Source organism: Pipra filicauda, unplaced genomic scaffold (genome assembly GCF_003945595.2).
Source record: "Pipra filicauda isolate LSUMZ 115617 unplaced genomic scaffold, ASM394559v2 scaffold81_size6448238_pilon, whole genome shotgun sequence".
Taxonomy (NCBI): domain Eukaryota; kingdom Metazoa; phylum Chordata; class Aves; order Passeriformes; family Pipridae; genus Pipra; species Pipra filicauda.
The window spans coordinates 1,489,602-1,500,442 of NW_024104998.1; the positions used below are offsets into that span (position 1 = coordinate 1,489,602).

General features: G+C 38.4%; 1 long non-coding RNA gene across 1 annotated transcript; it reads right to left on the reverse strand.

The window, feature by feature from the left end:
• Positions 1-3,188: 3,188 nt before the first annotated feature.
• On the reverse strand, positions 3,189-10,326 carry LOC120325080. Its single transcript, XR_005566889.1, has 2 exons — positions 4,695-10,326; positions 3,189-3,755 (listed from the first exon to the last, which is right to left on the reverse strand). It is a non-coding gene; the product is annotated as an uncharacterized LOC120325080 (long non-coding RNA).
• Positions 10,327-10,841: the final 515 nt, after the last annotated feature.

Consider the following 10,841-nt stretch of genomic DNA (forward strand, 5'->3'; position numbering starts at 1 on the left):
AGGTTCACCTGGGTATTAGTCATCCCAAAGCATTTTACTGGAAAGCATTAGGACAGCAAAAATAAGATGGATGGGAATGAATCTTGTATGAAGTAGTATTGAGAAAACAACTCCAGATGGAAACAGAAAGAAAGGAGGCATATACTCTCACCACATCTACATAAAACAAGCATCTGCTGCAACACATCTGTATGCAGTCCTTTCAGATCATGAAGGTAGATACAGACCTATTGAAAAAACAAGTATGGGTTGCAAGAAGTGGCGCTAGTACCACTGTGTGGTATTAAGAGTGTTCAATTGCTATTTGGCTCTGGTGAGTCAGGGATAACTGTACAGATGGATATATCATGTTCAGAAGAGATGTAATATTATGGCACATCTAATTTACAAGTACATTTTCATTTGAAAATAAGTTACTTAATCTTAAACAACTTATTTTAAAGAAAAATTTAATTTATTCCCTATTTTTTCACTAAAACTGTAAATAGATTTAACATAGTTCAAAATCTTTGAGGCTGAAATAGCCACATGAACCCATTCAGTTTAAACTGAATCAGTTTCAACTTTGCCTGAAAATTAGAAACTAACTGGTTTGAATTATAGTAAAGGAACAAATAAAACATTTAAATAACAACATGAACTATCCATAAATCCAATAGTGAGGGTTTGAAATATGTATTAGCACAGATTCTAAACTGTAAACAGATATCCTTTCTTCATGGTTGACTGGGTTTTACTTCATATTATTTAGAAGATATATGTGAATATCTAGCTACAGCTGAAAGAAATGAACTGCATTCAACAGATCCTTTCTTGTACAGAACACATCAAAAAGATAAAGTCAAAATCTATTAACTGTTTAGACAAAAACCTCTTTAAAATTAGGCTTTCATGAAAACGAGCATTAAATCCTCTTCATAATATGACCCAAGATGTAAGTACACAATTCCTGTACCAGGTAAAATTACACTGTTGTACACATTGCCTACATAAAACTGTAGTACTGTGATGCAAAACATAGCTTTTACCCCAAAGGACTCTGACGAAACTAAAACCCCAGTCATGCTGGTACACAACCTTGTCTCCCCTGAAACAGCTGCAGAAGAGAGTCATAACTGTTTGCAAGGTACAACAGGACTGCGTGCTGGTTGTGTTTAATGAAATCAAGCCCCAGACAAATTTCGTTGGGTTACCAAAGTGAAAGTGCCTTGGGTAGCTTAACATGAAAGGATTGCAAACTTGCTTTGCTAGTCTAATCTGTGGGAGGCCTTAATTGCATAGGGAAAGTACTGCAGTGAGATCCCGTGTTCAAGCACCAGCATTGCTTCAGAGTCCAGATGATCTTCAGGTCAAAATCATTTTGCATTTGATCTCCCTTGTTGCAAAATGGAAGAAAAAAAGTCCTCGCTTTTGTAAAGAATGGAGTGAAGCTTAATGCTGGAGGCTTGTAAAGTTGTTTGAATAACAGAGACAGAGCCATAGGAGAATAATAATGCTAAATCAGGATGTTCCAACAAAACAACACTATGGCACTGAATAAATATTGATGTGAGAAGAATTGGTAGAAATAGATTGTTATATCAGACATTATTATAATTAAATCAAACAAAACATATTCCCCTAGAAAGCTAACAGCTAGTACTGCCCAGACAGACTTTCAAAGGCACTCCATGAAACCTGGATAAAAATGGGGAAATATTGACACAAGTTCATCTATTTTAACTGTTGTTCTGTCTGGATTGCAAGATAGCTTAGCTACAGACCATGCAGCAGTCACTGTCTGAAAAATATGTATGCTTTAAACTGTTACATACACCTGTAAACAACTGTTCCTGTGAGGATGGTCTGAATGTCAGCAGCAGTGTGGGTCTCAGCTTTTATCCAACAGACAATGAAGACTCTGTAGAAGGCTGCAGACATAACTGGCGTCCTTGAAAGACAACACTACATCCTTAATACTCTCAACACTAAGGTGTATGTCAGATTCTAAAATGTGCCCTTTTTCTAAGCAAGATTTCAATTGCTTGAGAGGAGAGGCACTCTGAGATAAATAGTCAATTAGGAAAACATTTCCCAGAATGCTTCTGAGATGTTATCTGGCAATTGTCTGAGCAGAGCTACTAGCATTGTGCCATGTTTTTGAGGGAGCTAAGCTGTGACATTAGGCAGCCTTTGTGCTGAGCTGTACCACAGACACCACCTTCCATGAAGAAGATGTCTGCAGCCAAGTCACTTCTCAAGGCATTCCCAGGGCTCATGGTTACTACAGCTGTATGAGAAGGATCCCCAGCCCTTTGGATGCTGGAGCCATTTCTAGGATCCTGAAGATCAAGAAATGAAGCAGAAAATGAGTGAAAGTTTAGTGGGTTTCTATCCTTCTAGCTGAATAGGTAAGATGAGAATCAGTGTTCTGAACTCGTCAGTTTCTGGATAGGCACCAGACTTACCTATTCAGAGAACTGCACGATGGCCTTCAGATGGAAAAAAAAAAGTCAACCTGCCTGCCCTGGGAAAAGGAGAGCAGAATGACCAGGCCAGTCAGAGAAGTTCACTTCTTCTACCTGACCTCACGACCCACATCCAGGATACCATGACCATGGATTAGGGGGTTGTTTGAAGGTGATGGATGAAGACACCAAGCCTATGTTTCTGAAATACATTTGTCCTAAGCGATGGAGGGTGATACCTATCATCCTCTCTAGTCAGTTTATATGGATTTGCCAAATTCACCCTGCACACATTGTGGAAAGGCTCTCTTGCTTCAAATACATTTGTTCTGTCTTTTCATTCATTGTCATTCATTACTGGACACTCATTCCATGCTGTGTAAATGCTGCAGGTATGAAGAGATTTCACAGTTGAGGGAAAAATGTATAATCCCAAGATTTTGTGAGACCTTCAGAACCATAGGTCTGAAAAACAAGAGCTGTAACTCCCCATAAGAGGAGTCATGCTTTAGCATGAAGGTGGGCAAGTTATGCCCTGATTTTGACATTCAGGATAACTGCAGGAGGACAGGGAATTTTACTGAGAATGAAAACCAGACCATGTGCTGTTTGAAAAGGTGTGTTACAAAGACAAATAGAGAAATGAAGATAGATGACAAAATTTCAAAATAAAGTCAATTTTAGGCAAGTATATATGACACTGAAGTAATTCTGGTAACAGACTATCACATTTACAACCTCTGAAACATCAGTGCAATATTTTTTATTGTTTTTCAACACAACATTTTCTCTGAGTGCATTTTGAGAAAAGACATTGATCTTCCATACAGGGCTCTTTAATGAAGTTACTTTGGTAATATTTTTCTCTCTGAATTTCCTACACCTTTTAGTTTAAGAAGCTGAATCTGATATACTGTGGCCTTAAAGCAATCACAGAACAGAGACATGCAGAACACTGAGACATTGCTCAGTAGAGGCAATTCATTTTGACAGGTGAAGAAAAACCTGAGCAATTCTGATGGAGAAATAAATACTGAAATTTTTTATGTATTCCAGCTATAATGTCCCATAAATGATTACATAAGAGATACATTATAAAATGCACATAGAAAAGATTTTTCCTTTGTTCTGTAACCACAGGTAGGGCTAAACTTTCCTCATAAGAAACTTTAAAATGGGGAAAAAATTGATGACATTTGCCTTCCATATGGTGGTCTGCATATCTCAGTACAGTGGTGGTATCGAACATGCTTATCTGCACTTCCACTTGACTCTACATCTGTCTAGGTACCCAGGAGAGCGATGCATCTGGAAAGATTGAATAGGCCAAGGGAGTTTACATATATTTTGCAATGTTCTTCAGAAAAACTTACTGAGTGAGGTCAACATGTCTTTTTTTCTTGTGTCTCTTTGCATTAAATAAAAAACATATTGTATGTTTTGAACATCCTGACACCCAGGGTTTGGAGTTTTTTTTCGTTTGGGGTTTTTTCACTAAGAATGCAGAAATGTATTTGAAAGTGTTTGCATTTGAGAATCTTCTGTGTAAGGGGAATGCTTGAGAGGGCGTAAAATGAGAATTAGTACTGAGTAACAGATGCAGATAAAGAGAAGAAACAGGGTTCTGATGGGACAGATTACGGCAGAAAATGCTTTCTGTAAAAGTTCATACTGTTGCAGTCCAAAAATTAGCATTTTTGCTATTTATGGTAGTGATCCATGGTATCCTGTCACGGGATGCATGGAAATGGTTCAAAGCAATACAAGGGGAGATTTAGACTGGACATTAGGAAGTATTTCTTTAATGAGAGGGTGGTCAAACTCTGCAACAGGCTTCTTAGAGAGATGGTCAGGGACCCTAGCTGGTCAGTGGACAGGTTTGGACAATGGTCCAAATCCTCAAATAATGAGGCAGACGGACTAGATAATTGTTGCAGGCCTTCATAATTGAACTATAATATTCTATTCTGTCTGTGAAAAAATCCTCATCAGGGCTAAATTAGCTATGACCAAAGCAAGTAATTTTTTTAAAATATTGATTTAAAAAAAAAAAAAAAGAAAAATGTTTCTTCATTCTTAAAAGATCACTTATTATAAGGGAAAATGTATTCACAAACTCTGCTGAATTTCAGAAGTCTAAGCTGTGTTATTATTAGATTGCAAAGCCATGGAGTGGTCAGAAGTATAGGTTTGATAATTTTTTTTTTAAAAGTCATCAAAAAATATAAATTAGAGAAATTTGCTTACTTGCACTGTGACTAAGACCAGCTGGTGATGTCCTCCAAATCTTAATCCCTCTGGTTTAATAACTGTGAGAACTGGATAGATCTCTGTAAATCAGTGAGTCCACCAGGATTTCTAAAGCAAGATGTTTCACCTACCATGTGGTTTCTCTTCATTGCCTGGAAAAGGAGAATTAGCTTTCCTAACTTATTATCCTTTCAGTTGTTCTCTCACATTTAAATACCACAGTGCAAAAAAAAAAAAAGGAAATTATTTCTTCTGTGGCTACAGAGGAAAATATCCAAGTAAAAAGCTGGTAATCCCACACTTGAATGCCCAGATAGTAACTTCTGTATCAGTGATTTAACTTTAACTATGGAAATAAATGAATATTTCTGGATCAGTCTTGAACCATGACTGAAAAGCAGAACAGTCGTCATGATTAAAGCAGCAGATCTGCAGTAACAGCCATGATTCTGGTAGCTCATGCTCTAACCAGTTATTCTTTTTCAGTGGAGGCAGGTCTGACATTGAAACACAGAGAAACTCTTCAAAATAGTTGAGATGATTCAACATCATCCTCATGTTCTGATTTAGGATATCTGCTACACTTGTTACTGCTATAGACTTTTAAAAATTAATATGAACCTTCACACAGACAGCCATTCACTGGTTTAATTTTACCTTCATTGGTCTTGATATCCATGCACATGTTAAGTCAGGAAAGCAACTTGGTTATTGCCCTATAATATAGCCGACAATGCTGACCCATGAAGATACAACTTATAATCGTTCTCCCACTTATAAAACAAATGTAAACACAATTTTTTTTCCTAAAAAAAGAGAAAGAGGGCTGCTTTTTTTCCACATCTGTAGGAATTCAAAGAATCTTATTCAGTGTCAAAAGACATTACTAAAAATAAAGTACAACAGCATTCTTTCTTATTTAAACAGCATGTTCCAGGGCTGTTTCAATGAGGACAACCCATTATAACAAAGGTTCATTTGCAAGTAATGTATATTTCAGATACACTTTTCATCTACTAGTAATATCATAAAATTAATTTGCACATCAATTACTCAGTACCAGGCTTGTTGGGCTGAAACTAGTCCAAACCTAACAAGGACAGGGCCAGGCATTTGTGTTTCCTCCACACCACTGATCCTTTGTTTAGCAGTGACTTGGGGTATAAAACTCAGTCTCAGGAAAAAAAATAGCTTTATTTCCTAATATTTTATAGCACTTTCATGAGTGAGAACCCCTACCCCTGTCATTAGACACACAAGGGGAACCTTGTGTAAAGAAACACAACCGCAGTGGGAAACTGGAGCAATGGTTTTCCATGTCCAAAAGCCAAATATGCTGTCACTTTGGATGGGCTTGGAAACCTGCTGCCCACCTTGTCTTCCTCTTCTGAACTACAAACACCTGCATGGGCGACCTGACGCCCTTCCTAGGATGCAATGGGAGGTGCAGTCCCAGAGCACTACTCACTATCCCAGCTGACTGAGGCCAGGGGAACCCACCACACTCAGAGGCAGGTGCTCCTGCAGCAAAGGCAGGCATCCTACCTGGCAGCACGGGACAGGAGAGCTGCCTTACACAGGGGTATGTCTCTGAGAGAAGAGGTGGGGGGAGGCTGAGCAGTGCCAAGGAAAGGCCTTGCCAGTGGGAGGGGAGGCCTTTCACATGCCTCCTCTGTCCATCCAGCCAGCCAACGCCTGGCCTTTGATCTGCCCAGGATAACAGTGTGCCAAACTGTCCTTCATTCAAATGAATCCACCAGACAGTCAGGAGACATTCCTCAAAGGGTCACCAGCAACGGGTTGTAGAGGAGGGCAGCTCCGGCCATGCTCCTGCATAATGTCTCCTCACACAGCTTCACCACCTGCTCCGATTTTCCCCCACATCAGGCTCAATTTGTATGCAAATCCTCTCTCATTTATTCTTGCTCCCTTCAGAAAGGACAAATTTAGTATAATAACTGTAATTGCTTTAATAACATGAAGAAAACGACACCTTTATGGGACCAACAATCAAAGACTGAAACTGTAATACAGCATGACAGGTGTGGAGGCCTGCCACCAGCACTCATTTTCCCATTTCAGTGTTTCTTTCATCGCCTTGAAAAGTGCTTGTCTCAGTAAGCCAGACATGGCTGGCTTGTGGCTCTAAACTCCACACCATTCCTGACAAGTCAAGTGGGCCACTGGCAAGCAGTGGGCTCTGCTGGAACAGTGACTACTAGTCCCTTCTCTGGCAGAAGATGTGAGTTGGCATGACTTGGTCAGGTAGAGCCGCTACCAAGGCCTCCTCAAACTGGCATCTCCCCTCAGCTCTGTGGCAAACATATTAAGTATCTTATGGTCTACAGGTTATAGGTTCAGGCAGATGGCCACCTTTGCTTCCCATCAGAGAGATGGAGGTCTCAGTGCCATTCAGAACGGTGGCTCATGACTCACTGGGCTAAGCTTCCTGCTGAATCAGACACCATGTATTTTTGGTAACTTTTTCTGCTTTAATTCTGACATTAGCAAATGAGAACCAATATTCAGCATCAGTCAGCTGGAATAGGATACACTTGATCTTGGCTTTTAGATATACTCAAACCCATTGACTAACAATTACATTTTCTAGTTAGTATTTGCAACATAACCTGTAATTTTGATAATAAAAAAGAGTCTCAGAACTATTTCTCTGCAATAGTCCCTGTTTTGCTGAAAGAAAATGCATCATCCAACATTAGTTATTGCATGAACCAGAGTTCCCATCCAAAATAAGCAGATATGGAAACAAAAAAGATGGTGAGAAAATGGTCCTTGATGGCGAAAGAACACAATATTCTGTCTCATCTGGAGACAAATGAGAACAAACTGATCCTTGAGTGCCAGGAGAATTCCAGACTTGCCTCAACAACCACTCCTAGGGCACACTTGTCTGACACAAGATGTGCAAACAGGTGTGAACATCAAGGGTTTTTTTAAATGTTATATGCAGAAAGAAATTGAAAAGATCAAATCACTAACTGGAAACATTGACTAGTAGTGAACACCTCCTCAGGCCTTAATCAGGTTAGATGTGAAATGATTCTCACAAAGTGCTTGAGAACATGCTAATTGGCAGTATCCACGTAGTTTAAAATATCAAACTTGAAAGAAAAAGTTTCTATTTAATTTGTTTTGAACCAAACTTAAAAGCAAAACTGCCTCTCACAAGCAGACAGAACGAGACTCACCATCCCGCAGCAGTTTCATGAAAGATTTCTCCTCAGCACTGAGAATGTCAAAAACAAGATATTTCTTCTCTACGAACACTGTATGCATTTTCATTAATGTCTATGTCACTGAAGTATCTACATATGAAACCAACATGTAATATTTCACCTTGATATTAAAATTCTTCAGAGATCAAAAGTGAGTGTTAAAAATAGGTAAGATATCTATTTAGCCCACAATAGGAGAGTTCTGTATTACTGGCACCTCTCAGTGGAGACAGGCCTGAACCAAAATCTCAGGTCTGCACATCATATCAAGAAAAGAAAACAAATAAACAAAAAGCTGAAGTTATATCTCTGAGTGTTACCAGGAATGCTCCTGGTTCTGTTAAACACTTTGATGCATGGGTGTTTGGTCTCTTCGTGCTACAGAAAAAAAAAAAAAAAAAAAAATTACAAAAAACCTCCCAAAAAACCCAAAGCAAAAAAACCCCTTCTTTAATCTGAGATTGAGCACCAAAGTCAGCAACATGAATGAAATGAGAGAACCCTGAAGAACAAAATCTCAGCAACATACTACTATCTCTGGGTAAACATTTGTTTGCAATATCTTTTTAAAATAATACTGTCAACTTCAGTGATTGACGATTTCACCCCATTTATCAGCGACAACTAGAATTATTTTTTCAGCTGTGGATCATGTTAATTGTGGAAGCTAATAGGAAGGAATGTGAGGTAAATTGTCTTAATACCTTTAGTATATGTGATGACTTTACCAGACTTGGAGTACTGTATTTACTGTAACCAAAAGGTCATGCTCTATATCTTAAAGGCAAAAGTGAATTTTTCTGCAACAGTCACGCTCCTGCAAATCATGTAAAAAATATTTTTAGACAAGGCAATTAGTATTTTTTTAAATCAACCTTAGTTTCAAATACTTGAAGGAAGTCTTTCAGTTTTAAGTGACACACATGTGTAAACCAGAGTGGATTGGCAAACAAAGCAATTTAGTAAAAATGGACTAAGGCTGTCATAACCCATATGAATTCTAATGAGTGCTAATTTTTTCTCTGCAGCAAGATAAATATTGGGGCAATTATGAGTTGCATTTTTCATTCCACTGTTAAATAAAAAAAACAATTTCCCAGATACTGTAGGTAATCAGTGCTAATTTTAAATGGTGTAATCCCATTCATATTTTGAATCTCTAGGTCTTACATACTTGGGAATGCTATAATAAAATAATTCTGACAGATTTGCAAATAGATATTTGTTTTCATAAGCATTAAAATAGACAATCTTGACATTGGCAGAAACGGGGTCTTTGAAAGATACAATAATATTGCAATTTGGGTGTATATGCATCTCTGAGGAAATGCTAAGATACGTCCTTTCAAATAAATAAGGTGACACAGGACAAACAATGCTATTTGAGCATTTCTAACAGAACACAGAACAGATTCATTTCCATAGAAGAAATTTTTGGAGTGCCAACCTTAACGCATAGCAGGAATTATTGCTTTAATGGGACTGTGTCAAAGTTGACAGGTCCAAAATGAAACCTACTATAAAATTAAACTTTTTACAAAATGTTCTTTTGATCCTGAAAAATCTATCAACCTTCCAAATTCAAGACTGCCACATTGTTAAAACACAAATACTTTGCTGTGTGGTTGGCCATTAAACTTGTTTTGGTTTTGCAACATTCATATGCAAGTCTTGATTTCCTCTCTCCTGCACACCATCTTTGGGACTATGCATTTAAAAAGTACCAGACTTTTTGTTTGGGATTTCCATTATTTAGCATTTCGGTTAGCAGTGATTTATAACAAAGTTACAGTATAAGGTTCCTGTACTCCAGTGCTCAATGTCTCCTTAGAAAGAGGGTAGCTCTTGATACATGGAAGTTGCCAAACCACAAATGGATTTTTATCTTCTTTTACTTATTACATGCAAATACTTTCCAGTGCACACTGAAATGCAATAAATTATAGCTACATGGCATCATAATAAAACTGAACAACAGCATTTTACTATTGTGAGGTGGCAGGTAAAAAAAAAAGACGCTGTGATGGCTGGTTTTATTTGTTGTCAGTTTTAGGTACAATTCATGCCTCTTCTTAGTATGTGGGCAAATTCTCAAATACATGTATAGTTTTTTCATGTGTGAGAAATGTTTCTCTGTTTAGAAATTAACTATACAATAGTTTTTCATTACAAATATGGTCTTTACCAAACCAGGCTGGAGAAGAGGAGACTGAGGGGAGACCTCATCACAGTCTACAGCTTCCTCAGGAGGGGAAGTGGAGGGGCAGGGACCAATCTCTTCTGTCTGGTGACCAGTGAGAGGACCTGTGGAAATGGCTTGAAACTGTGTCAGGGGAGGTTTAGAATCTAGTAAAACGTTCTCCACCCAGAGGGTGGTTGGGCACTGGAACAGGCTCCCCAGGGAAGTGGTCACAGCACCAAGCTTGACAGAGTTCAAGAAGCATTTGGACAATGCTCTCAGGCACATGGTGTGACTCTCGTGGCTGTTCTGTACAGGGTCAGGACTTTAATTATCCTTGTGAGTCCCTCCCAACTCAGGATATTCTGTGATTCTGTGATTCAGGTTATTTTCAGGCAATGAGTGCCTCTTCTCCCATAATCATCCCAAACCAGCACTGGACCTTTTGCTAAATATTTCAGTTGGATTTACTGTAAACCTGACAACCAGATGATTAGAATACTTTTGTTCTCTCCCAGTTTACTGTCACAGGTAACTGGAGCTACATAATCTACTGTTAGAACCATTTGAATATCTGCCTTTCCTAGAGATATTCAGTGATTAAAAAACTGAGGCATACTTAAGACATAAATAGAAGTGCTGAACATGCTTGATGCACAAACATACCCTCTATAAACAAGGTTGCCCTGAACATATCCCATCAAAACCCACCGGAATACCACATATTAC